The sequence below is a fragment of the Lissotriton helveticus genome, chromosome 9 (genome assembly GCF_964261635.1).
Source record: "Lissotriton helveticus chromosome 9, aLisHel1.1, whole genome shotgun sequence".
Taxonomy (NCBI): domain Eukaryota; kingdom Metazoa; phylum Chordata; class Amphibia; order Caudata; family Salamandridae; genus Lissotriton; species Lissotriton helveticus.
In genome coordinates this window covers 1,242,580,602-1,242,606,580 of record NC_136070.1, presented here as the reverse complement: position 1 = coordinate 1,242,606,580, position 25,979 = coordinate 1,242,580,602, and positions in this window count along the sequence as shown.

Here is a 25,979-nt window from a genome sequence, read left to right as displayed (position 1 = left end):
CTTTGTTGTGCATGACAAGGGGTTGGCCACAGGGCCTGGCCTGCGGACAATACCCGCATGCACACATCCCCCCGATCTATTTCGGTCCCGGAGGAACCCATCTCCTGTTGCAAATTTTTTTTGGGGAGGGGGGGAGTGACCTCTCTTCCCAGGCTGCTTTTGGCACTGGGGCCCTATCCACGGGGCATTTTTTTGGGCAATGAGGTCACATGGCCCCCTTCCCTGGCGGATTTCAGCCCCGGGACCCTATGCCCTGGGGCCTGGTCAACAAAGAGCGGGCACCCTAGTGCCCACCCAGGACACCCACGACACTATCATTGGGGGCCGAGGCAGGACCCTCAAGGCCTCTGCAGCACCCCACATTTAGCAGTAACCAGCACTGCTGTCACACACAGGGAGCAAATAAAGATGCTGCTACCTGTGGGCAGGAGCAACCTTTTCATCTGTTTACCTGCCAGCTTCACTGTAGCCGAGGAAACAGATGAAAGTCCACCCCAAACCGGTGGGAGCATTTTTCAAGCTCCCAACTACTGGGAGCAGTCTTGGTACTTGCTCACACTTGGTGGGAGATTTCAAATAGTTCCCGTTAAGCAAAAGAAACATAGTTTTCCCTGCCGACGCCAGTGTGGGCAGGGAAACCCCTATGTCCCTGAGGTGGGCTCCCTAAGATATAGCGTGAGCCGGCCCTGGGGAATGGGATCCCAGGGGCGAGAATGGCTGAGGGCAGTGTGCCGCTTCCCACTCTGCATATCTGGCCGGGCCCGACAAAATCGGCGTGGGTGGGGGGCCGTTTGGGCTCATCCTACTTTGCATATTTGGCAGGGCATCAGGGATGGGTTCCCCAGGACCTGAATTGGCCAGAGGAGGATGGCCATGTGTGCCCTCTTAACAACGCGGCCTTGTCCCGGGGATGGCACCCCCAGGGCCAAAAACACCCCAGGGAGGGGAGCCGCATGCCTCCCTCCCATTTATGACGCAGCAGGGCCCTGGGGATGAGGTCCCCGGGGCCAATACCTGCCTGCAGAGGGGGGGAGCACGTGCACCTGCCTCCCCCAAAATATAAATATTTGTTCCCTCGGTCCCTGGCCCACAAGGTGGGCTTTTTTAAAACAAATGCAAGAGACAACACTTTTATTATTAAATTTTGTCATAAATCTTCCACAAATTGGCTGCATAGGGCTTTGAGTGATGTCAAGTTCCCTGGGTTAGAAAGGTACATAGGAAAGAGGATCATGTTTTCATTACTCTATTTAAGCCAACTAAGGCTATAATCCTTGGAGTACATGGGGGCTCAGGATATAAAATATGAAAGCTATAACAGTGGGTGTTCTCCTATGTACTGAGCTGAAAGAATGTTTGGGAACTGAGACAATGTGATGTCATATTCTGCCCACTAGGGATTTAACTGAGTGTAAAATGACCAGCTCCAAAGGTTGACAACATATCCGCCTATAGATGGTCAACAAAGAGGACGAGGGATGTATGAAGCTATGCACAGTACACATTTCTCTGTCCTGTTTTTTTTTCAGAATTGGTAAAGTAAGTTAACTCCATTCAGTAGAGAAACTGATGAATTGAAATATTAAATGATTAAGGTTTTTAATTGTATTTTTATAAATATGAATTAAAAGTATTTGGTTAAAAAAAATACAAGGATAAGAGAAGAAGCAACATGTACAGAACATTGACGTAGTATTTTTTCTATTTTTATTATGTACAAATGCACTTTCACTTTAAAGACTATGTTTGTGTGATCATGCCCATCCGTGAACAAGCCTCGGAGTGGTGACCTGATAAGTGTTGGGACCATCAAATATTTCATGGATAATTAAATAAAAACACCTTTAATGCACTAATTCAGTCTCACTGCTTTTATCTCCTCGGCCAGAGGGATGAGTGTGTTGCAAATAAATATATATGTAGTAAAAATATATCTCAGTTAATGAAGGATATTTACTACATGCTATAGTTGGACTTAATAATACATATACATGTAAAATAAACAAAATAAAATATATTTTTTAATGAATTGAATTAATAATTTCTAATCACATTTGCTGCAAAGTACATAAAAATAGAACTGGTAATGAGGGGGTGGCTTTGTAATGTAAAAATTAATTAATATATTTAAATTAATTTAGAATTTAATACAATGTTATTTTTAGGTGGTAGCGTGACGTATAATTTACTATAAATAGCTCCTATATTGGTGTTATTTGTTTAAAATGTGTTTACATGAAATTAATTTTAAGCAATTGGCTTCTTCCATAATAAACTTTATTACATTTCTCTACATTTTCCTCTAGGAGATCTCCACCACAGCGGAAGAGGTGGAAAGTTTACTATTAGTAACTAACACTTGTAAATTCAATTGTAAGAGTTTCCACCCCCTAGTCTGAGGCAGGAGAGATTTATAAGTCTACACCCAGGTGTAAATTTCCCTTTCCCTTTCCCTTCCCTTCCCCAGAACATTTGATGTGAGCAGATTCAGAGAGTGGGTGGTGTGCTGGTGTGCTCCAATTAAAGGAGCTGCTCTACTCCTAAACTTGGGAACTAACAAGAGATCCCGGCTTCCTTTTTTGCATAATTTATGCAGCACTCTAAGCCTGAAAGGATAGCACCACCGCACTTATCACGCCGGTTCCCGTTAAATATGCACTATTTTACTTCAGGAAAACGCCAGCACTTCAGGATTTTCTCGTTACCAAGTTTAATCAGTTATGTCACTGTGTTTTGGCGCCAACAGGAACCAATTAAGGCAAAGCCAACCTAGACATGTGTGGGTGTTCATATACCTTTACTTTAAGACCCCTCAGAATCTCACACAAATCACCCTAAGAACTTACATCTAAATTCATCATTGAAAAATGCACTCGCAAAGGGCCAGATTCTGGGAATCTGCCCCTTTGCGAGCGCAATTTTTGCATTTGGGATTCATCATCCCAAATGCAAAAATCGCTAATTGCGAAATTGCATATTTGCGAGGAATTGCATTTAAGGAATCTCTATTTGAGATTCCTTAAATGCAATTCATTAACCATTTTTTATTTGCGAATTCGCTATTTCTGGCCGCTATTTACCACGAAGTCTGACTTCCTGGTAAATAGCGAAAACTTAGAACAATGCACTTTAGTGCATTTTTCTAAGTGGTATGTTACACACACACATGTCCTTTGGACATGTGTGTGCGCAACATCATGCTACATTTACATTTCAGGGGTGCTACAAGGTGTCCTTTGGACACCCCTGGCACCCTTGAAATCGCATCCTTATTTGCGATTAGCTAATTGCTAATCGCAAATAAGGAATGATTCCCCATTCATTCCTATGGGCCTTTGGGCCGTAGGAATGAATGGGGAGTCATTCCTTATTTGCGATTAGCAATCGCAAATAAGGAAGCTGTAGAAATCGCATTTAAAATTGCGATTTCTACATGAATCCCGTTTTGCAAGTCCTTAATAGCGGTTCCTTAATAATCGCTATTAAGGACTCGCAAAACTGGACAGTGATGAATCTAGGGGTTAATTCATAACTGTGGAAATTCCTGCATGTGGATGGAAATTCCGTATTTGCCAGTGCACTATTTGAGGATAAAATTCGGACCGTCTTTCTTCCATGAATACGGATTGGGAATTTACCCTTGAACAGTCTCACTTTAAATTTATGTGCACTCTTGTTTGGAGTATTGTCACAACAGTGCAAGCGGCGGCTTCTAGTGCAGTCCTGGTGGTGGAAGAATGGTCAGCATGCTTGCTATCAAAGTACTGAAGGAATCTAAAAGATGCTGGCCGTGTTCAAGTCAAACACACAAGCAGGTATCCGTCGACGCTCCTGGAAATAGTGCTTCTCCAAAGGGGTTTAAAGATTAGGCGCTCGTGACCGCAAAACCAACACAAGCATAATCTGCTGACAAGATAAGAATGGACTCAGGAGCAGCTCAAGAGTGGCAGGCCACACCTTCACACACAAGCATCGGATGTGGCAATGCCAGAGCTCTCCCGGTGCCAGAGGTTAACGCAGCAGCGACCTTCTTATCAGGTGTCGAGTGAATGCAAACACCACTCTTACAATCTGAACCAAAAGCAAATATTGCCTTAGCGCTGGATGTCGGTCGTATGCTGTCAGCGCTAGATGTCCTGTAGGTCTTTAAAGGCACTTCATGTGCTTATGCACTGCTCAGAGTGGGACAAAGCGCTATGTCCTCTGCTTTGTCTGTGTCCTTAATGATAATAATAATAAAATAAGAGGAATGCTGAGTCTGATAAATAGACATCACGCTTAAGCACTATAGGAATCGATACAATGCCGCACAATGCATCACAGGAGCATTTCATATCTTCTCTGGGCACCTACTTCCACTTTTTAAACGTCTTCTTTTGTGTCTCTTCCTAAACATGTAAGAGTAATCAATTTACTGTTTAATTTTAGCTTGGACTTTTCACTTTTTCATCATCTTGTCTCTCCTACACAAATATTAAACAAATGCACTTTTAATAACAATAGGATATTTCAATGTTAGTGCTTTCTATCTAAGATATATTGTTTGATGCATTAAGTTTCGTCTAAAAAGGAGACCAAGACACAAGAACAGGTGAAGCAGCCACTGAGGCTAGGAGAACAGGCCCTTTGGCTAAACCCTACTATGCATTGGTGAAGGTCATTTGAAGCAGAGGTTGGCAACTAACAGTGGACTAACTGCAGACCTGGCTGCATGCAAGGCCCTGTAGCAAACTTACATTGTGCACTGCCTTTGGCCTTGGGCTGTAGAGTTGACTGTAGGTACTAGCCTTCAACCGTGAACTGCTGCCGACCACTGTGGGTGGCCAGCCCCTAGTGTGCACAAACAAAGGCGCCGCATAGCAGGACTTTCCCTGTGGTCGGCCGTGCACCAAACTCTGATTAGGCAGCCATAAAGAGCTTATTAGAGGCTGGCTTATTAGTGATTTATGATGGTGGCTCTAGAAAGTACCTTTTTTCAGTTTTATATAGGGCGAACTCGACCCACAGGTACCAGAGCGCTTTACTTGAGCATCAGTTGCATTCCAGACGGACAAATTCCTTTTTTTGGCACAGGGAGCTTAAGTGATTTGCCCAGAATCACAGGATGCTTAAACCTCCCGCCAGACTCAAACCTGGTTCCCCAACTTCATTGTCGGCTGCTCGAGCTGAGAGGCCACATCCTCTCTCTTTTTTTAAATTCTTTTTTGTGTTTTTTTTCCACAACTTTTTGGGAAAATGTCCACACTCAGCCTTTTATTCTTACTGTGGAACTTCTGATTATACTCCTCCATCTTCTCTTCGCCTATACGGCAATGCTGGTTGCTGCACCATATGGGCACCTGGCGTTCCATGCAATATAGAGATAAGAGTTTCAGGTGCAGATTTAATTCTTTCTGCTGTTTTTCAAGGATGCCTCCAGGTGTACTCCACAATCTGTACCTCCTGACCCTCTGCACATGTTCTCTGTCTTTGCCTCTACCCATAATACTTCTAGTTTCAACTCAACGTTTCTCCTCATCATCGATGTCCCCAAGGAGTAATGACCACGTGTCACTCAGGTCAGTTTCTGGTCACAGATCTTGTGCATGACCTTCCTTGCATGTAGATTCTCTCCACCTGTCTGATGGGTGAAGAACTCTAAGACATCAGAGTCCTTGCTTCCTTTGGCTCCCTCTGCTGCCTCACCAGGGAACTGCACTTCTTCCTTTTCCTCGTGTGCAACTGCACTTGGAGGTTCAGGCAGGTTGTCCACCTCATTTGGCCTTTCTAGCATTAAAGGCCAGTGGTACCCTTCTCTGTCCTCCTGTTGCTCCAAAAAATGTGCATTTTCCTACTGTTTCCAAAGGCTATATGTCTTATGTCTTATTTCAAGGAGCAAGATCACCTGTCCTGGCAGCTAATCACATATCCAAGATGCTCTCTAACCAACAATCCCAATCGTCCACCTGCTCCAACCAAGGTACTGAATAATAATGAGTCTGTTAGGAAACATGGGGAAAACGGGGAAAGGGAAAAGACACTGGAGACGCTGCTTTGTAATGGCACTGCTGCCTAGTATCTTGGAGACCGGAGAGCGAGAGAGAGAGCAAGAGAGAAACAGTATGAGACTTTGTAAATTAACACTGAGGGGCAGATTTAAAAGAAAGTCACGCAGCTGTGAAGATGCGTCACTTTCCCTGCTCCACTTTGAGAAACCCTTGCGCCACTATGGATGTGCTGTATTTACAATACGGCGCACCATGGAGCAAAGATTGACAGATGCGTCTGAAATTCGGACGCATCTGTTGACGCAAAAGTCACGCATTACTGGAGACGTGTCGCAACCACGATGCAACTTCAGCAATGCAGGTTGATGCCTATCCTCACTGTGCTGTGTCACTCCTTGCCCCTGATTCAAGCAGGCTTAAGAATTTGACGCAGTGGAGTCCTAGAAGTGGCGCAGTAAAATCTTGTAAATTTCACTGCGTCACTTCTACGAGGCGTTTTTGCGTTGGAACGCCCACCCTGCATACATTATATCTGACACAGGTATAATGTGACGCAGGGCTTTACAACGTGACGCATCTCCCTAGATGCGTCACGTTGTAAATGGGCCGCATTTTTATGCTGCCGCCGCGTACCAATAAGTGACGCAACTGTGGCGCCAAAATGATGCAAGGGGCTTGTAAATCTGCCCCTGAGTATATCACATCAGCAGCATTTGTTGCTTTCCTCTTGGTTGACGAGGATATACTGTGACTATCTCAGTCACACTAGGAATCAGGACTGAAGCCGAAAGGCCACTGTGAGGATGCAGGACTGCCGGAATGTAGAGAGGTAGCACACCTGTGCAGCAGGATAGTTGTAGAGGTTCCCGCAGGACCGGATACAAATGCTACAAAGGCGCTTCTGAGATGGAAAGTAGCAACACGCATCTGGATATGGAGCACACAGGGGTAAATGAACAAAACAACTTAGCAGGAACAAAAAGGCAACTGGAAAATAGGGGATAATGATAAATGGATTGAGGGGACAAGCAGGTACAGGTAACATAGATGGATAAAAAGAACAATCATTGAGTGATCGCAAATGCTAAGTGACAAACTGACGAAAGTGAAGTAAGGTGACACAACTTGGGAATGTTGCCAGACACCAACCAAGTTCCTGCACTGGTCTTTTATAATACCCTTGTATAGTACCCAGAATAAGACCCAGAATAGGGCAGAACCTGAAAGTGAGAAATAGCTTACCATGAGTGTTCCCTTCCTCCATAGTTGACAAGCCTGACCGCTTCAGAATTTAAATGAGATCCTGGTCAGTGCTTAATTTGTTAAAAGATAAGTTCCAGGGCCCTGCAGGAGGTTACCACAGCTTGTACCGCCTATTGCCACTGACAGCGCTGCCAAGGACAGTACATACACGATTACTAACCATCACACTGCTACAAGTTTGACAATCCAGACTGCCCCAAAAACTATAAGAATGGCTTGGCAGCAGGTATTAGTTTTTTTTAAAGCATATTGAAATAATAATTTACTGTTGTTCTGCTTATCTTTATGTTACACAAACAGCACCACCATGTGGCAGCTGTCATAAGTGCCAGTGTTGACAATTAAGGGCCAGTGTCGAGCACCGGAGGCTACCGGCTCAAATTAAGCACTGGCCTGAATCCTGCATGTTTGCATGAACTTTTCTGACTCGAGGCTCATCTACGGACATCACAGGAAGTCCACCACTCATTGCTATGCTTACTAGGTCCGCGTCCTCACAATTCTCCTTAAGGATTCGGCGCACCTTTTAAAATGTTGAGTTGAGCATTAACAGCCACCATATTTTTAAACCAATTGTAGGGAAAATGCAGGGGGCATTTTTATATTGTCAAACATTTTTTAGGCTGTAGACTAGACAAAATCAGAAAGGGACTGGTAGTCTGTGGCCAATTCAATTAGACTGTGGTCTCAACACCCCTGAGATGGCTCCACTAGTCTGCGACCTTAAAATGGCAGAGAAATACAACAGTGTTAACTCTTTCTTGCCCAGCTAGCATCTTTCTCAAACTTGTGTCTCCAGAACTAATGAAGCAAAGTAAAGTTTTCTGAGTAAAGTATTAATTTCATTCCAAGTTTGATGTAAATCCATTCAGTATTTGTATGTGGTCGTGGGCAAAATTTCCAATGGGAACTAAATTGAGAAAACATCTATTTTCACCTCTTATTAATGTTTTTCGCCCACACAGATTCCACAGTTGACTGTGCTAAGTGACTGGCAAATTTAATACAAATGCATCCATTAAGACAAATGTTATAGGCAAACAATACATTACTTTTCAATGGAAAGTGCGACTGAACCATAACTACACTGTAGATAACACCTACTGTACACAGCCTATGACCATGCACACTGGCGATTGAGTGGAGGACCAGGCCTTGCCCCTCTGGGCCCATGCCACCTGTGCCATGGAGGTAAGCCCTCATTACAGTGTCTTCATCACCAGTAGAATTTTATTTCCCAGGGCAGAATTCGCAGATCATGACTGATTCATGAATCATTCACAAAATGGCGGTCAAAACTGGCACCTAAAATGGCTGCTCACAGTTTTGTTTTTTGATTTCCGAATCGGACACCAGTTCCCACACTTTTTCTTGGTGTGGGACTCAAGTTTTCCAGGGGCATAGGAGGGGGGGGGGGGGTGGTGGTAAACACATATTTTTGCCATTTTGTCAAGCCGGGGATGGCGAGAAATTTTCCGCACCGGGAACCACCTAACCTTGCTATGCCACTGAAGCTTTCCACACCTCTGGAACTTCACCTCTGTAGGTGCCCTCCCATGAACCTTTTTTCCACAGTGCGGAATTGGTTTGCGATTTTCAAGAAACAAAACAACTTAAGAACCCTCCTCCAGCTAATCATATTTGAAAGTAATGTAAATGTGATTGCAAGGCATCGCAAACCATATGCAAAAATGTTCAACTGTTCTAGCCAACCATACACTTTTTTAAAACTCATATCTCTAAAACTACTGAACTGATTTTCACCAAGCAAAGGAAAGTTTTGTTTCTGAGTTCTGTGCATTGTGGAGGTTGGCTGACCGTGGCAACTTGCACCCGGTGGCCCGGGCGAAGGACCTAGCAGCAGAGCTAACCCCTTGAAGGCTGGGCTCAGTGGGTAATTATGTGTGAAATTTAAAAAAAATAACATTCACTGAAAAAAAGAATTTAAACACCACATTAACTTGCCAGTTTTGGTTCACGGCAGGCACATACCATAACTTGCACCATCCACTTATGCTGCTTATGACAACACACATGACATAATTGATGACATCAAAAGTGACATAATTGATTACATCACTATATCTAAAAAAGAAAATGAAGTATTAAAATAATAGAAAATGTGCTTTTGGGCAGGTGCAGGCCTTGCTACTGCCCTGGCCATGTTGCCAAACCCCACCTTTAAGGACAAAGGTTGTGCAGTGGTTGGCCATAGTTGGATGCCCAGAGGGTGTTGAGCATAGGGCTAAACCATAGGCAAGGTCCTGTACCCAAACTGTGCTATTCATGGCCAAAGACCGTCCACAGTGGTGGATGGTTGTATTTGGCGGGTTTTTAAGGGGTCTGGCCGGAGGCCAGCCTCTGCTGCCAACTCCTCTGTACACAGCTGAAGGGTCGCCCAGTGGGTGGTCTGCCACCCGTAGCGGGTTGGGTGTGTAGCCTGGCCACAAGCCATCCCCAGCAGCCCAGCCCAGCTTCACACTGCCAACAAAGTGCACTGCACAGTGGGGGTTGACCACGAGCAACAGGATTGGTGCAGGGCCAAGCCATGCCCATCATGGGTTCTAAATAAGCTATATCATAAATATGAAATTCGTGGGAAACGCAACAGATACAAACTGATGTGTGATTCGAGGTCAGACGTGGTAAACCAGTTAAATACACGAAATCCATCCATTCCCTCAGGAATGCACACAATACACACCATGACTCCTTCTCTGCCATGCTCAAAATACCAATTGCACAGAATCAAAAGAAAGGAGGCAGTGCGAGTTATTGTGTTTTTTGTCCATTGCTAACTATAAATTGGTTAAAAGAAAATAAATAATAAGAAAACCCCCCAAAAATTACAAAAGGAGTAAAGGCACAAAACAAAAGACTTGAACCAAAACTGCATTAAAAAAACACACAAGACTGACAAGATCATTAGTGCAGTCATCAATCATCAATAATATCACTTGTGATGTCATCAACAATGTCACATGTGATGTTTTACACACAGCAAAAAGGTTACATGAATTTTTATTTCTGTTGATAACCATAGAGCCACATCTATACATATTTTACGCACATAGGGGCAGATTTACAAGCCCCTTGCACCGCTTTTACTCCGCTGTTGCGTCACTTTTGTGATGCCGCGGCGGCGCAAAAGATGCGCCATGGGGCGGGGTACTTACAACGTGACGCATCTGGGAGATGCGCCACGTTGTAAAGCCCTGCGCCAGAAGGAGGCGTTCCTGCGCGAGGGGGGGGGTGCGTTCTGGCGCAGGAACGCCTCCTAAAAGTGGCTGAGTGAAATCTACAAGATTTCACTCAGTCACTTTTGGGCCCATGCTGCGTTACAACCCTGCGCCTGCTTGAAGCAGGCATAAGGATTGACACAGCATTCTAACAATAGGGCCCCCCAGAGCATTGCTGGAGCTGCGTCGCGCTTGCAACGCAACTCCAGTAATGCGCCACTTTTACGGCACAGATGCGTGACGCATCTGTGCCGTTTTTGCCCCTGGTGCGCCGCTTTGTAAATTCGGCGCATCCATGGTGGCGGAGGCATGGCGCACAATAACTGGCACATCCCTGCTGATATGCAGGGATGCACCAGTTATTGTAAATCTGCCTCATAGTTCCGAACCCTACTGTGCACTCCCGTTTGGCCACGCACAGCAGTCGTTGCATACAGGACCAAGCCTATGGCCAAGCCTTGCATAAAACTCGTTGCAGTTCACCAAACCCAACTGTACACAATCGTGGAATTGGACATAAAGTGCTGGGTGCAGCCGTGCTCTGCACCCAGCACATCGTTGAAAGTTTTCATGCTTTTTTTAAATATATATATTGTTCTCACCCTGGAAACCATTTTTTGGCTCTCTTTTTAAACAAATTTCTTTTTATTTTTACTTTATATACTTTTAAAACATTTTTGTTCTTTTTTTTAAAACTGTATTTTGTTTTTGTGTCCTTTTTTCTGCTTCTTCAAACTTATGAAGACAGCTTTCTGGTATTCTGTGGGTGCATGTTCATTATTCATTGTAGATGGTTTATCAGTTTTGCTCATCTTACTGGAACACATTTTTTTTTTACATGTATTGCAGTGTTTTGAGAACATCTGCAAGCTTGGGCCTTCTTCTTCCTTCCCAGCTTGTAGCACTTCTGGTGGAGCTGTTTCCTCCTCTTCTTGATCTTGTCACTGCTTTTCCAGTTTTGCTCTGGAGTGATCATTTGGGTACATTCCCTGCAGGTGCTTGATCATTCCAACTTTCACCCACACTGCCATGTTATATAGTGCTTTTACTCCTAGGCAATACAGTAAGTGCTCCTCCTCTGCCTGGGGATTCGTAGCCCACACAGCTCACGGTGGGGAGTGGTGTGAGGAGGAACCCTATGATGAAGCATGACACCTACGAGTGGGTGAGGTTTTCCGTCCTAAACAAAGGGTGTCGCTCAAATCAGAGAGACATTCATATCAGGAACCTTTAAGTGTGACTGGTTGGGTAGACCTTGTGCATGTTTGTGTCTTGACACTCAAATTACATGACACTTTTTATGCATTTACTTTCTTCTTTTCTGTGGGTGTGTGAAAAATTTCCATGCTAAGGATTCTTGTCTGGAATTATATGCTCTTGCATCAGCGGCACCTCCTCGAAGGAGTGCTGCCGGAGTTTACTACCCCCCACCCTGCCCCTCCCCCTCCCCACCCCACCACTCCGCAGCACTCCCTTGAGGAGCCGCCACTGTCTTGCACCCTTTAAAGTTGTTGTCACTTCCAGTACATCACCTTCTTGCTGTACCACAGCAGACGCCTGCTCTTGACTTGAGCCTGATGCTTGGCGACTCTGTACAATTTCTTCTGCAAAAAAATGTGTTAGATTAAAAGCTTGACTCTCTCAGGGGCTTATTTATGAGAGCCCCTGTCAATTTTGTACCAAGTAAAGTGGTACACGCGTGACGCAGGGCTTCAAACCAGATTTAGGAATCCATGCAAAGCCATTGTTCTTGGCTTGGGAGCGGCCTAATAAATCTTGGGTAAGGAAATGCAGCGCAAATCGCTGTGCCACCTTACTCTGTGCACCAGAGGCATTCCACAGGCTTTGCAGTGGTTATGACTTTGCCCCAGATGTACAAAGTCAGGTAAACCGGGGATTTGCCAAATCCTTACACCTCCCATGATGAGGTGTAACGAGGAGATATATCTTCATTTCTCCTTGTTTTTCGTCTTTCTATGTGTGCTACAGAATCTAGTACACAGAGAAAGAGGAAAGCACCTCTTAGGATTGTTTTTGTGCAACAATGGGCCCCTTCCCGCACAAAAACAATCCTGCATGCAACGGAGGCACCCTTGCACCATGGTGCAACGGTGCCTATGTTGGCGCTAGGCTGACAAAATGGCACCAGCACAGGGAGAAAGGACATGAATCCTCTGCTTTGCATAAATACGGTGCATTCCTGACATTTCACTTTGGCTTAGGGCAGCACAGCATGGTGCCTTGCAGCACTGCTCTACCCCTAAATCCCATAAATGAGGGCCTCAATCTCTTGGGAGAAATTGATAATCGTGTCCTCCAATGGGAGATTGCTTTTCTCTGCAGGCAGTGGGCCTATTTTTTCATGGTGTGGAATGGCTGACCAATCACAATCCCTGGTCGTGCATGTTTAGGATTCATAGTTCCTCAGTGGCTTCTGTAATAGTAATGTACCATGAGTCCTTTTCCCGATCCACGGCTCTAGGGCCATTGTAGAGGTGGGGCTTCCTTTCCAAGTGCCATGATCCCAGAAACTAGTTATGTGAACTCAATAATTTTTTTTTAAGTTGAGTGTGGTGAGAATACAAATTGATATATTTTGTTTGAGGGTAGGGGTTGCTTTTGCGCAACTTTCATTTCACATCTATATTGGTGCATTTACATTATTCAACGTTTAAGTTCTTGTTGGTTTCATGGTTGTGGGAACCGGAACTGTGGTTCCAGAGTGTGCAGGATTCACTCGTGCCTATTTTCTGGAAAATGCAGAAAAAACGCAGATCCTTATGGACTATTAATCAATCAATCAATCAGTGGATTTTTATAGCACGACCAATCACCCGAGAGGGTAACCAGGCACTTGAGGGTCATGATGGATCAGGTGACTTGAAGAGGGTTGATTGGGTCCTGAAATTGTATTGCTCCACATTCAAATATTTCTTGACTTTCTTGCACAAATCATTGTTGTACAAGAGTTCTTCTACCAAAACTTTGGGGAGTCAAAACTTCTTGCTCCTTTTTAATGGCTTCTCGACGGGAAGAACAAGAGTGTGGAAATCCAGAGGAACATGGAGATGAGACAAATGCAGAACTTGGAGGAGTTCAGACTGAGGGTTCAAGCGCCACCAGAATACATTGACTGGAATTATTTAACTGTTCCACTTAGTGAAAAAATTCTCTTGAAAGTACGTGACGTGCCCTTTGTATAACAAGAAACTGAGCAGAAGGAGCCTACGAAAAAGAAGTTTCAGAACATCCTAAATGCACGAGCACTTTAAAAGAGAAGGCACAGTGAAGAGGTGACTATATCTTCTTGAGCAATGCAATATACTATTGTTCCTGGAGAAATGTTGCCTTCAGCCTTGTGCAATGGGGCCCTTGTTGTCTTTGCCCAATCAGCTACAGACAGACCCCAGTAGGCATAGGGTTAGGATCACACAACTTTCTCTTTGACTAGGCTGTGTGTTTTTTTAAGGTTTGTATTTTGGATATGTGGATCCTTATTTAGAACAGCAGGTCCTCGGCGAGCCTCGTGTCCACATACTGCTAACCCAGGCCTAGTTTCACCAATCCATGTGCATCCTATTGGAAGATAGCGGGTCCAATTTCATATTTGTGATTCCTCCTTTGGAGCTACATGTTTTGGTGAAACATGCCCTGGGTTCTCTGTATCCAAGCATCAAGCTTGCCCTGAAATAATAGATCTATTTTGGATACAAAACACTTGCTGCGCTGGACAGGCTGTCTATGTCCATACCGTGGACCCCGACCACAATTTGTTAGGGTTCCATTTGTCCCAAAATAGATCTTGCAACGCATCTTAATTTTCTTAAAATATATTTACAGGCAGGGGGCATAGATGGTCCCCATCCTATGGCCTGGCAGTCAAGGTGTGCCTCCCCTACCACGTTAAATGACCTTATACCTTTTCCTTTTGGGCCAGGGTCCATGCTCCACATCCTGAAATGGCCACTGCTAAAGAAGTATTTATTTGGCCGCAGCCAGACAGGTCCCTCGGATCCAAGATACCAACTCTGGAACCTTAGATCTCAAAGGGATGATGGAAGATGAGGCTCCCTTGTCCAATGGGAATTCTTTGGTTATTTCATTACTGGGTTTGTGGAGGATCAGCGGATCCAGAACAGCCAAGACATACGAAAATGTTAACCCCCTTAAAGTCCATTTGGCAACTTTTCGTAAATGCCTATATCTTAAAAACAACTGAACAGATTGGGCCCGATTCACAGAACTAACTTAAGACAAAATCCTAAACTTACTACCATTTTGGTATTCACAGAAGGCACTTATTCATTTTGGTATTCACAGAAGGCACTTACTCATTTTGGTATTCACAGAAGGCACTTATTCATTTTGGTATTCACAGAAGGCACTTACTCATTTCAGTATTCACAGAAGGCACTTATTCATTTTGGTATTCACAGAAGGCACTTACTCATTTCAGTATTCACAGAAGTTAGGAGTCCTAACTTTAGGACTCCTAAATACCTTCTGTGAATATCGAAAGTCTTAAAGTTAGGATTTTTCTCAGTTTAGGAGTCCTAAAGTTAGGAGTCCTAACTTTTGTTAATACCGAAATGAGTAAGTGCTTACTGTAGATACCAAAATGAGTAAGTGCCTTCTGTGAATACCAAAATGGTAGTAAGTTTAGGATTTTGTCTTAAGTTAGTTCTGTGAATCCGACCCATTGATACCAAACCAACAAAAGTACGCTTTATGAAAAAAGTTCTACTTTCATGCCAGGCTTGGAGGATTGGCCGCCATTATGCCATTCAGAGGATTACCTTGCAGGCACAAGAAATATTTCCTGTTGGGGCAAAAATGGAAAGCCCACATTTTTCACCCCTTCTGAACTATTTTTGTCTGCATGGATCTGCACATAAATTGCCATGCCAGACCTTAGATGGCCATGCAAAGCATTTTTGCCTATAATGTTTGACCCATCCATAGGGTAAAAAGTCATAGTCAAATAAAAGAAAAAGCCTTTTCAATAGAAAGTGTTACTGGACCATAACTGCACAGTAGTTATGCTCATGTGTTAGTAGGGTGTAAAAGTCAAAATGTTTGTATAGTGTAACTGGCTTGAGATAACACTCTGCATGTACCCTATATACATGTAGTGTATAACCAACTGCACAGAGTGTAGTAAGTCATTATTACCAATATTGAGTGTGTGGAGGTGACATGACTCACATGATTGCACCATACTATACATGAGTAAGAGGTGTGGCGCAGCGGCCAGGGTGCCTGACTCCGGACCACAGGGTTCATGGTTCAATTCCTGGGGCTGGCGGCAGGTTAACCCAGCACCATGTGACTCTGGGCAATAACTTGCTTAATCTTCCCGATGTTCCCCAGTGCTTGGGACACCTCTTCGGAGGTAGCTGTGCACAATGCTGGTTTTCCTTTAATACCCTCAGGTGATGAAGTCAGAGCGGTGCTACATTTTATAACTAGATTTTCGCATCAAAGATGCAGTCAGTACAACAACTATCCTAAAGTCAGATTGGGTACGTGTGAGAAAGCCTGAGAGTGATAAATTGAAAATGCAATTGATTTCAAATGAATCACTTGATAATTGTGGGGTCTCAGTTAATCTCTGAATGTTGCCAGAGATGCCATCCTATCCTTTACCTGGAATGGAAGGAGTGTACGGAAGAAGAAGTGGAAGTGTGCCATTAACTCTGACTTTTGGTTATTGAAAACAACTGTATCAAGAATAGTTGGGTATTCCGGCCTTAAGGTGGAAGGATATATACAAATATAGGTGAAAGGAGGAACTAATGTTTCAAACCCTTTTAGCTTCAAATGCAAGTTTACCTTTCTGTGAGGCTTACATCCCTAAAAAGTAAGGAGATTAAATTGTATCTGAATCTGGCCCAGGTCAAACATTCCTTTATTCCTTGCTTACCTGAAATAAAGCCTGCCACACCTGCAGATCATTTACAAGAAACAGACAAGTGTGGAAGAAAAATCACTAAGGGCCTAATTACGAGTCTGGTGGTCACGACTCTTGATGGCAGTGGGTCCGTCCGCCGCATTACGACTTGAAAAGTCGTTGCGCGGAGGACGACCAGTTGCGGCAGGGAACAGTCGTTTCCTGGCGGTGGCGCACCACATATGTAACATGCTCAGCGGGACTGTTGCAGTCCCGCTGAGCATATTACCAGTTCCTGCACCACCTGCCAATTCATGGCAGGAGATCCGCCATGAAAAGGCTGGCAGTGCAGGAACAAAAGGGGCTCTACAGTGCCCCCATGCCCCCCCCTGCCATGTGGATACATTAAGGGGGTCTGTCTGGATTCCCCCAAAGTTCCAGCATTCATGAATGTCATTGTCCATGACGTGCTGGAACTTTTTTGCCGTTCCCATTGCGGTGCCTGTTATCCAGACACTGCCATGGGAACAGTGAAGAACCGTACACGAGTTCAACTCGTAAAACGGCGGCCGGTCCTTGCGTAGGTTTTGCACAGCTCTGCAGGTGGAAAGCCGGTGCAACTGTACCCAACTCTTAATCAGGCCCTAAGAGTTTAATCATCTTCTACAGGACCTATGATTATGAATATGAGGTCTGTTCTTTTTGGTCACCATTCTCAGGGAGTTCACTGAGGCAAGCATAGGTAGGGTAGTGCTTTTCTAAACAAACTTTCAATGGGCAATTAAGCTTCCATTGGGCAATTTTAAGCCTTAAACCCTTCGCAGCAGGGGTAATTCCCCCGCTGTGCTGGGGGGCAGGGTGGCGCTGTGCTCATGACCGCGCCCGTTTAATGGAACGCTCGGCACAGCGAGGGAATTAGCCCCACGTGTGAGCGTTCCAACGATCATGACGAGCACAGCTCGTCATGAGCACCCGAGCACCGTGCCTCATGATAAGCTGACCTCGTCATGAGCACAGAAGGAGTTAAGCGAGAAGTATGACAGAAAGCAAGCTTTTCACAAAGTCTCCAATTTCCAACAAATTAAAAATATAACATTTTCTTGTTGGTTTTTAGAAGTCTGTGCTTCGACGTCCTATTGTGAAAACGGTTTGGGATGTGGCAGGGAGATAGATCTTCACTGATATGTTGTAAGGAGCATTCTTCATCTATTTTAAAGCACATGACATTTGTTTTCTCATTGGTTTCTTTTGGCATTTGGCCAAACCTCTATGACAAATCCAACTTCTTAGGGAGGTGTATGTTTCTAAATTTACCATTAAATGGATCAGCCAGTGAGCTGGTGTCTGGGAGGCTAGAGGCTCATCCCATATATGTCTCAGTAGCATTTGTTAATTTAATGGACTTGCTAATGTGGTTGTGTAACCCTTATGCCCTTAGGGCTGTCTGCTTCCAGATGAACTGTCTCCTGGATGTGTAGCACTGATGAGACCAGGGATAAAGGCACTTTTGTACACCACGCTTACTTGCTGCTCATGCTTTCTTGCGTAAGCAGCAAGAAATTGTTGGCAAGTGACCATGAGGCACACAACTGACAGAAGGGACATCACTAAGGGGTCATTAAAGGTCTCATCTGTGACACCTGTGACTCTTATACTCCCCTTGTGCCTCTGGAACTTTTTTTCTTTCTGCTTGCATGAGATTTTGAAATTACTGTTTTGCACTTGTTGGATTTTTGAGTCACTTCTTGCGATTTCGCGAGTGACAAAGGACTTGTGATATCACTTCCTGTGATGTGTTCTGTGTCAAATGCATTATCATCAGAGAGGCTAAAGGACAGGTGTATAGCACTTTTATTGCACTCATGATTTGGTCAAATGATCATTGTGATTTCCAGGCAGAACAGATAGTGTGTTCTCCCTAGACTGCTGTAGGGTATTGGCCTTGCAGAACTAGATTGGAGGGCAGTGATTACCTATCAGAGCACTTTTACAGAAATATTGTATTGTGGGATGAGACTTAAAGAATACAGAGAGTTTTTAGTATTAGTAAACACACTTTATGCATTGTATCATAACAACTAAACATTTGTTTACAACATACTTACTTTACTTGCTGCCTGTTATGCCAATTGGCATGTAGGCCAGCAATGAAGGACCTCGACTTCTGTCCATCTTGGGCAAGTTTCTGTATGGCGGCCCAGCTGTGGTTTAGGGTCTTCATTTCTGTTTCTCCAATTTGCCTGCAGGTGTTCTTTGGCCTGCTTCTCTTTCATTTGCCACTTGGAACCATCATCACCACCATCAAATCACTTTATTCATTTTTTGCTTAAAAACCTATAAAGGTCCAAGAACAGTTTATACAGATACACTTATAGTTAAAAAATCTACCAAGATACATCAAACGCAGGTCACACGGATAAAAATACTGATAAAAAGTAGGTGTATGTTATATGTTAAAAAAGCAAAAATAAAATTCAATACAACAAACTGGACACAAAAATCTATAAGACCTGGATCACATCTCATCTATCCTTTGTATGCGTATGACAATTAATCACAACTGGCACGAAGCCTTACAGCAGATTTAAAAAAGTTGAGAGCATAAAAGACAGTATTGACGGCCAACATTTGATCCTCTTGAATCCATTGGAGAGCTGTCCTTGTGATGGAGTATTGTTATCTTCTGATGATGTGTCCTATCCATCTCCATCTTTTTCTCATAATGATGGTGTCAGTGCTCTCTTGCTCTCATCTGGTGAAGCGGTCCCTGGCTGTAGATGGTTTGTCGCCAAATAATGCACAAGAGTCTTCCCAGGTTGCTGATGTGGAAGGCTGACAGCTCCTGATGTTGCTTTCCCCCATCTATAGCATTCTGATCTATACAAGAGTATGGACAGAAAGTACATGCTGGTGTGTGTGTGAGAGAGCATGGCTGGGTCATCAGCATAGCCAAGGTCCTCCAGTGTAGAGCATAAGATCCTTCTGATGCCTCTGGCTAGGTCTTCAGTTGTGCGTCGCATCCTCCACTTGATGTCTAGGTTGAAGAGCAACAATGGCAAATCCCTGTCCCACACTGGTCTTGACTTTGAAGCTATACTCTCTAGCTCCTGCCTTGCAGATGAAATTATCATAGCAATTCACAAACTACATATGACTGAAATGTCCTCATGCTATGATTATGTTCACAGCTAAGGCAAATAGAAATGGATGTGGATGCAACTATCCAGAGCCATGTAAAAGCACTATGAATATTGTATGATGTCGGCTAGCTGGCATTATCCTATTCTGGAAAGATGGACTTTTCAGCTTCTAAGCTGTGCTTCCCAAAACATATGTTTTTATCTCACCTCCTCTTCTGCCATTGAAAGTGGACAGTACCGGGCCAGGGGCCATGGTTGTGTTTTAAAATGCATTTCTATAGAGTTTACTACCACTAATGAGGCGTATTCCTATATTTCTCCCATCTCTCATTGTGAACCTGTCTGCGTACCTTGGAAACTGATTCTCTCCTCTCTCCCATTTACAGCAGCTGATGCAGAATGCTCTCAATAGGATGTCTCTGTTCAGATTCTTTCTGTGTCCCTCTTCTTGTAAACAGACACATCACTTATGTGTCAAAACACAGCAGTGTGTATGTTCAATAGGAAGATTATTTTCCTGTTCCTCATTTTATTTCCTAGGTGCCAGTCCCTTTGTGGGTCTAAATATATTTGGATGAGGTGGTCTTACCCACGTAATGTGGCATGCTTCATCATTCGTTTTGGGGTGATCAGTCAATCTATTGTAAGGTACCACCTAATAAAGGATATACTTGTGGTAGACCTTAAGGTATTTTTAACCATGAACTGGATCCCTACCTTATCCAGGTAACCAATATACCTTAAGAACTTCCTCATCAATTGAGGCTGAGTTCACCCTGGTAGTATTACCTTAACAGGGTATAATTAGGTGCTACTTATGAAGAGGAACGACCGTTACAACGCAACTTTTTCGACGGAGTACCATTACAATGCAACTTTTACCCCGCAGGTGCCATTACAACGCATTCCTTTACAACGCATGGCATTACAACGTAGGTGCTTTTACAACGCATGCCATTACAACGTAAGTATAGGTAAGGTAAGTATTTAATTATTTATTTTTTTATAAATTAATTAATTTTAAATAATTATAAATAATTTTTATTTTTTTTAAGTATAATTTATAATGTAATTTTTTAAATAATTTTTAAATTTTTTTATTAATTTTTTTTAGATTAGTAATTTTTACCCCTACACTATCCAACACTTACCCTACTATTACACCCCCCCTGGAGTTAGAATAGTAATTTTTATCCCTACACTATCCAACACTTACCCTTCTATTACACCCCCCTGGAGTTAGAATAGTAATTTTTACCCCTACACTATCCAACACTTACCTTACTATTACACCCCCCCGGAGTTAGAATATTAATTTTTACCCCTACACTATCCAACACTTACCCTACTATTACACCCCCCTGGAGTTAGAATAGTAATTTTTACCCCTACACTATCCAACACTTACCTTACTATTAAACTACCCCGGAGTTAGAATAGTAATTTTTACCCCTACACTATCCAACACTTACCCTACTATTACACCCCCCGGAGTTAGAATAGTAATTTTTACCCCTACACTATCCAACAATTACCCTACTATTACACCCCCCTGGAGTTAGAATAGTAATTTTTACCCCAACACTATCCAACACTTACCCTACTATTATACACTCAAGGAGTTAAAATTATTAATTAAAAAAAAAAATTATAAATATTTATTGAATCATTTTTGTAATTTAATTACAATTGAATTAATATTATAAAAAATAAATACTTACCTATACTTACGATGTAATGGCTTGCGTTGTAAAAGCACCTACGTTGTAATGCCATGCGTTGTAATGGATTGCGTTGTAATGCCACCTGCGGGGTAAAAGTTGCGTTGTAATGGCATGCGTTGTTAATGCATGCGTTGTAACGTCATACATCTCTTATGAAGCATGACAAATTACGTGGGTGAAACCACCTCACGCAAGTATATGTATACCCATAAGGGGTCTGACTCCTAGCAAAAATAATTAGGAACAGGGAAATGCCCTCCCTATTGAAGAGATGCGCCACACCTGCTGTGTTTTAATGTTTCTTCGGGAGGAGTGCGGTGTGTAGTCCTTCTTTTCTCTCCAAGTCTGGTAAAGTCATTTATATATGCACCTCTTCCTGTGGCAATGCTCAACGCTTAGATATAGTGGTTAATGCAGAGCTCTGACAGCTGCAAGGATCCCTCATTTTCAAAACGAAAACTGCAACAAACAAGCTAGTAAACAGATGTTGCAGCACAAGAGGTAGTAAACACTAAGGGCCTCATTTATGAGGCCTTGCAACAGTTTTGCCCTTCCGTCACTTTTTGTGACCCATCGGCGGCGTAAAACATGCCACCTGTTGTGCCCTATTTACAAAGTGACGCATCTAAGCATCACTTTGCAAACCCCTGCGCTACATTATACCTGGGATTAAACCCAGATCTTTTGACTGGGTGTGAGTGTTTGATTGGTTCGGATGCTCCGTCCATCACCACCCCCTTTTGTACCGCTTTTGGCCGCCATAAGTGTGGCAGGGTATGCTCAGACGTGAGTCCCTTGCTCACTTTGCCACTGGATTCAAGCAAGCCGGGCTGAAGACGGATGTAATGCCAGAAACCGGTCCTCGGAAGCTTGTTTCCGGTCCAGGGAAGGCTTGGCATGGCAGTTCGGGCTGGACTGTTCCCATGAGCACAGGGTCAGACTGATTTGCATATAGCCATGTCTGAACTGGGGTGGCAGAGTGGGCTAAAGAACGGTGATGGATTAAACCCAGATCTTTTGACTGGGTGTGAGTGTTTGATTGGTTCGGATGCTCCGTCCATCACCACCCCCTTTTGTACCGCTTTTGGCTGCCATAAGTGTGGCAGGGTATGCTCAGACGTGAGTCCCTTGCTCACTTTGCCACTGGATTCAAGCAAACCGGGCTGAAGACGGCTGTAATGCCAGAAACCGGTCCTCGGAAGCTTGTTTCTGGTCCAGGGAAGGCATGGCTTGGCAGTTCGGGCTGGACTGTTCCCATGAGGCACAGGGTCAGACTGATTTGCATGTAGCCATGTCTGAACTGGGGTGGCAGAGTGGGCTAAAGAACGGTGATGGATTAAACCCAGATCTTTTGACTGGGTGTGAGTGTTTGATTGGTTCGGATGCTCCGTCCATCACCACCCCCTTTTGTACCGCTTTTGGCCGCCATAAGTGTGGCAGGGTATGCTCAGACGTGAGTCCCTTGCTCACTTTGCCACTGGATTCAAGCAAGCCGGGATGAAGACGGCTGTAATGCCAGAAACCGGTCCTCGGAAGCTTGTTTCCGGTCCAGGGAAGGCATGGCTTGACAGTTCGGGCTGGACACTTCCCATGAGGCACAGGGTCAGACTGATTTGCATATAGCCATGTCTGAACTGGGGTGGCAGAGTGGGCTAAAGAACGGTGATGGATTAAACCCAGATCTTTTGACTGATTGTGAGTGTTTGATTGGTTCGGATGCTCCGTCCATCACCACCCCCTTTTGTACCACAGGTATAATGTATGCAGGATGGGCATTCCCACATAAGTAAGCCTCGTAGAAGTGACGCAGTGAAATCTACGAGATTTCAGTGCGCCACTTATAGAGTGCAAATGCGTCAATATCATACGGCTGCTTCACAACAGGCGGAAGACTGACGAATGCCCTTTCACATGGGGCTTGCCCCATGTGAAAGGACATATTGCCCGAGTTGCGTCACTTTTGTGACACACTCCAGCAATGCGTTACTTTTGCACCATACAGATACGTCAGAAATACGTATCTTTAACTCCTTGCCACATGATGCTTCATACAGTAAATATGACGCATCAATCATGTCGCAAGGAGGGCGCACCGAGAAGTGATGCATCGCTGCTTTCACACAGCGATGCGTCACTTCTCATAAACGAGGCCCTGAAAGTATACAAATGTGTGATCTCAGAAGTGATCACCCAGATGTACGAAAAGGAGGAAAAACACAAACACGATAATGATGACATCAACATACCACAACTGAAGCTTTGATCATGAAAGTTGATTAACACTTGTTCTGCATTTGTTCTATCTTTGGGCTTGATGTTGAAAAAACAGATGTGATGACAGGGGCTGATAGGCGTTGGTACTTTTTGTACAACCAACTCAAGATGGTAACATGGCTGAAAATAAATGAGCCGGTGTGAAAACGTATAGTTTTGTCACGACTGATAAGAAACAAGCGAACGTAAAAGCTCATGATGTGATGGTGACCAAATATATAACTAGAACATGAAACTAGGATTAAAGACCTAACATACATGCTTTCTTCAGAACCCTACTGCAAGCCGCGCATGCAGGACATTTGGTACCATGTTCTACACAGCATTACCGAATACATAAACGCCAGCGTGTACCTTAAGGGAAGGCATCACAAAAGTAAAATTGGAGTCAGGATCCTACATGAATTGGGTTCCTCCTTTGGAGCAACCTCCTCTTACATGGGAGATCTGAAGGGAATGTGTTTGGTTTTGGTGTAGGACTGAGGACACAACTCCTCAGATTAGCCTTCTGTTTACATCGCCCAGTTGGTTGCAGCGCCCCATCCATTATCCCTGCCCCCCTCATTCTGTTTTAGTGAACGTACCCAATCCAATATGGATTCTTTCATTTCCATGAAAATTGTGTGTTCATATATATATATATATATATATTACTCTGCATACACTCTCCAGCCTTCTGCTCAACACCTCAACACCCACTGGATGCAAACTGACTACTGGAAGAGACTGCCTGCTCTTCAAACCAAAGACCACAGGTTTAGAGGAACACCAGCCTGTAAACGATCTGCAGGTGTGACAGGCCTTATTTCAGGTGAGCAAGGAATACAGGAATGTTTGTTTTGGGCACAATTCAGAGACAGCTTAATGTCCTTACTTTTTAGGGATGTAAACCTCACAGAAACGTAAACTTGCGTTGGGAGCTAAAAAGGTTTGCCACATTAGCTCCTCCTTTTGCTTATATTTTTGTGTATCCTTCCACCTGAAGGACAAAATACCCAAATATTCCTCATACAGGTGTCAATAACCAAAAGTCAGAGTTGATGCCTCCCTTCCACCTCTTATTCCGCACACTCAGGGATTTAAGTGGGCCGGGTCTAACCGGTGCTGAGCACCGTCAGGTTTTTTATTTTGATTTGTAATTTTTTTTTTTTAAATCATACAGTAAATTATACAGTAGGTACAGCTTCCTTCACAACTTACAAATCATACAGCAATGCATAACAAAAAAAGACATAGAACAGGTCATTTGTATCAACAACAAAAGAAAACAAAATAAGGAGAGTCATGGTCTGAGTCTATGCAATTCTTTCTAACCAGCTTTAAGTGGGCCGGGTCTCAAGGGGTCTGAGCACCGTCAATTTTTAAACGAGGCCTCGAAACGTGTCTCTATCGGGCTCTGTTTTGTGCCCTGGCACAGGCGGTCCGTTTTTTTCCCGGACTGCAGTGACAGCAGACTCACCGATATGCACGTGCTCACACTGCTCACTAGTGGAGAAGTTACGGGCATGACGTCATGCCAGGTGAGCGTTGTAGGGGGAAGGGAAATCCTTTAAAGAGAGTCATTTTCTCTCTGCATTTCCCTTCTCTTTTTGAAACTCAGGAGCAGCAACATTGTGGTGCTGACACCAGGGCTTTAAGTGGAAGCTTTTTCAATATCATATACAAGCCATAGATGCTGCTTATTATCTTATGCAACCAACAACCATTGGCAAAGCCAATAGTCCTGACTTGTTGTAGAAATGATGTTACTTGCTGTATTATAGCTGGATGAAATGACAGAAACCGCAAAATAAAAGCACATGATGCTAAGCACAGATTTTTAGCTTATGTTTTTTAAGCCACGCCCTTAATTGCATTGACCACGCCCCTTTGAGAGCCCTCCTCGCCCCCCCCCCACAGTTTTTTAATCCCACTTAAAGCCCTGCGCACACTCCTCCCAGTCCAGTTGAAAAATAGGGTAGCATGTCTTGCAACATTTAATAATGAACTGAGGCCCCCAAAATTATCAACAGATTCGTTTGAAATCAGTTGCATTTTCCAGATATCCCTCTTCATGCTTCGTCATGCGCTCCCAATCTAACTTTCTAAACTTTCGCACCAGAGCACTCTGTGTGATCTTGGCCTCGTGTGCACATTCCGTAGTAATCGTGAGAGTTTTGAACCTTGGCGAACGTGTTCACAGTGAATATTTCCAGTATGCTTTCGAGATGCGCATTATCGCTGATTTCTGTCTCGATTCTGCTCAAGGCCGTATAACACATGCCGCAGCAAGGCCTGTATTGTCTTGAAGCCGCAGCCTCTGGAATCTTCTATTAGAATTTATTTCCTTCGGGTATTTCTGTCCGTGAACCTCAAGCGTTGAATCGCAGGAAATGAGTTTCAGATTGTAGGGCGGCCCCCCGAGCTGACAGAAGCACGAGGTGCGGGGGGAGAGCAAAGATGGAATTGCTTCTGCAGTTGTA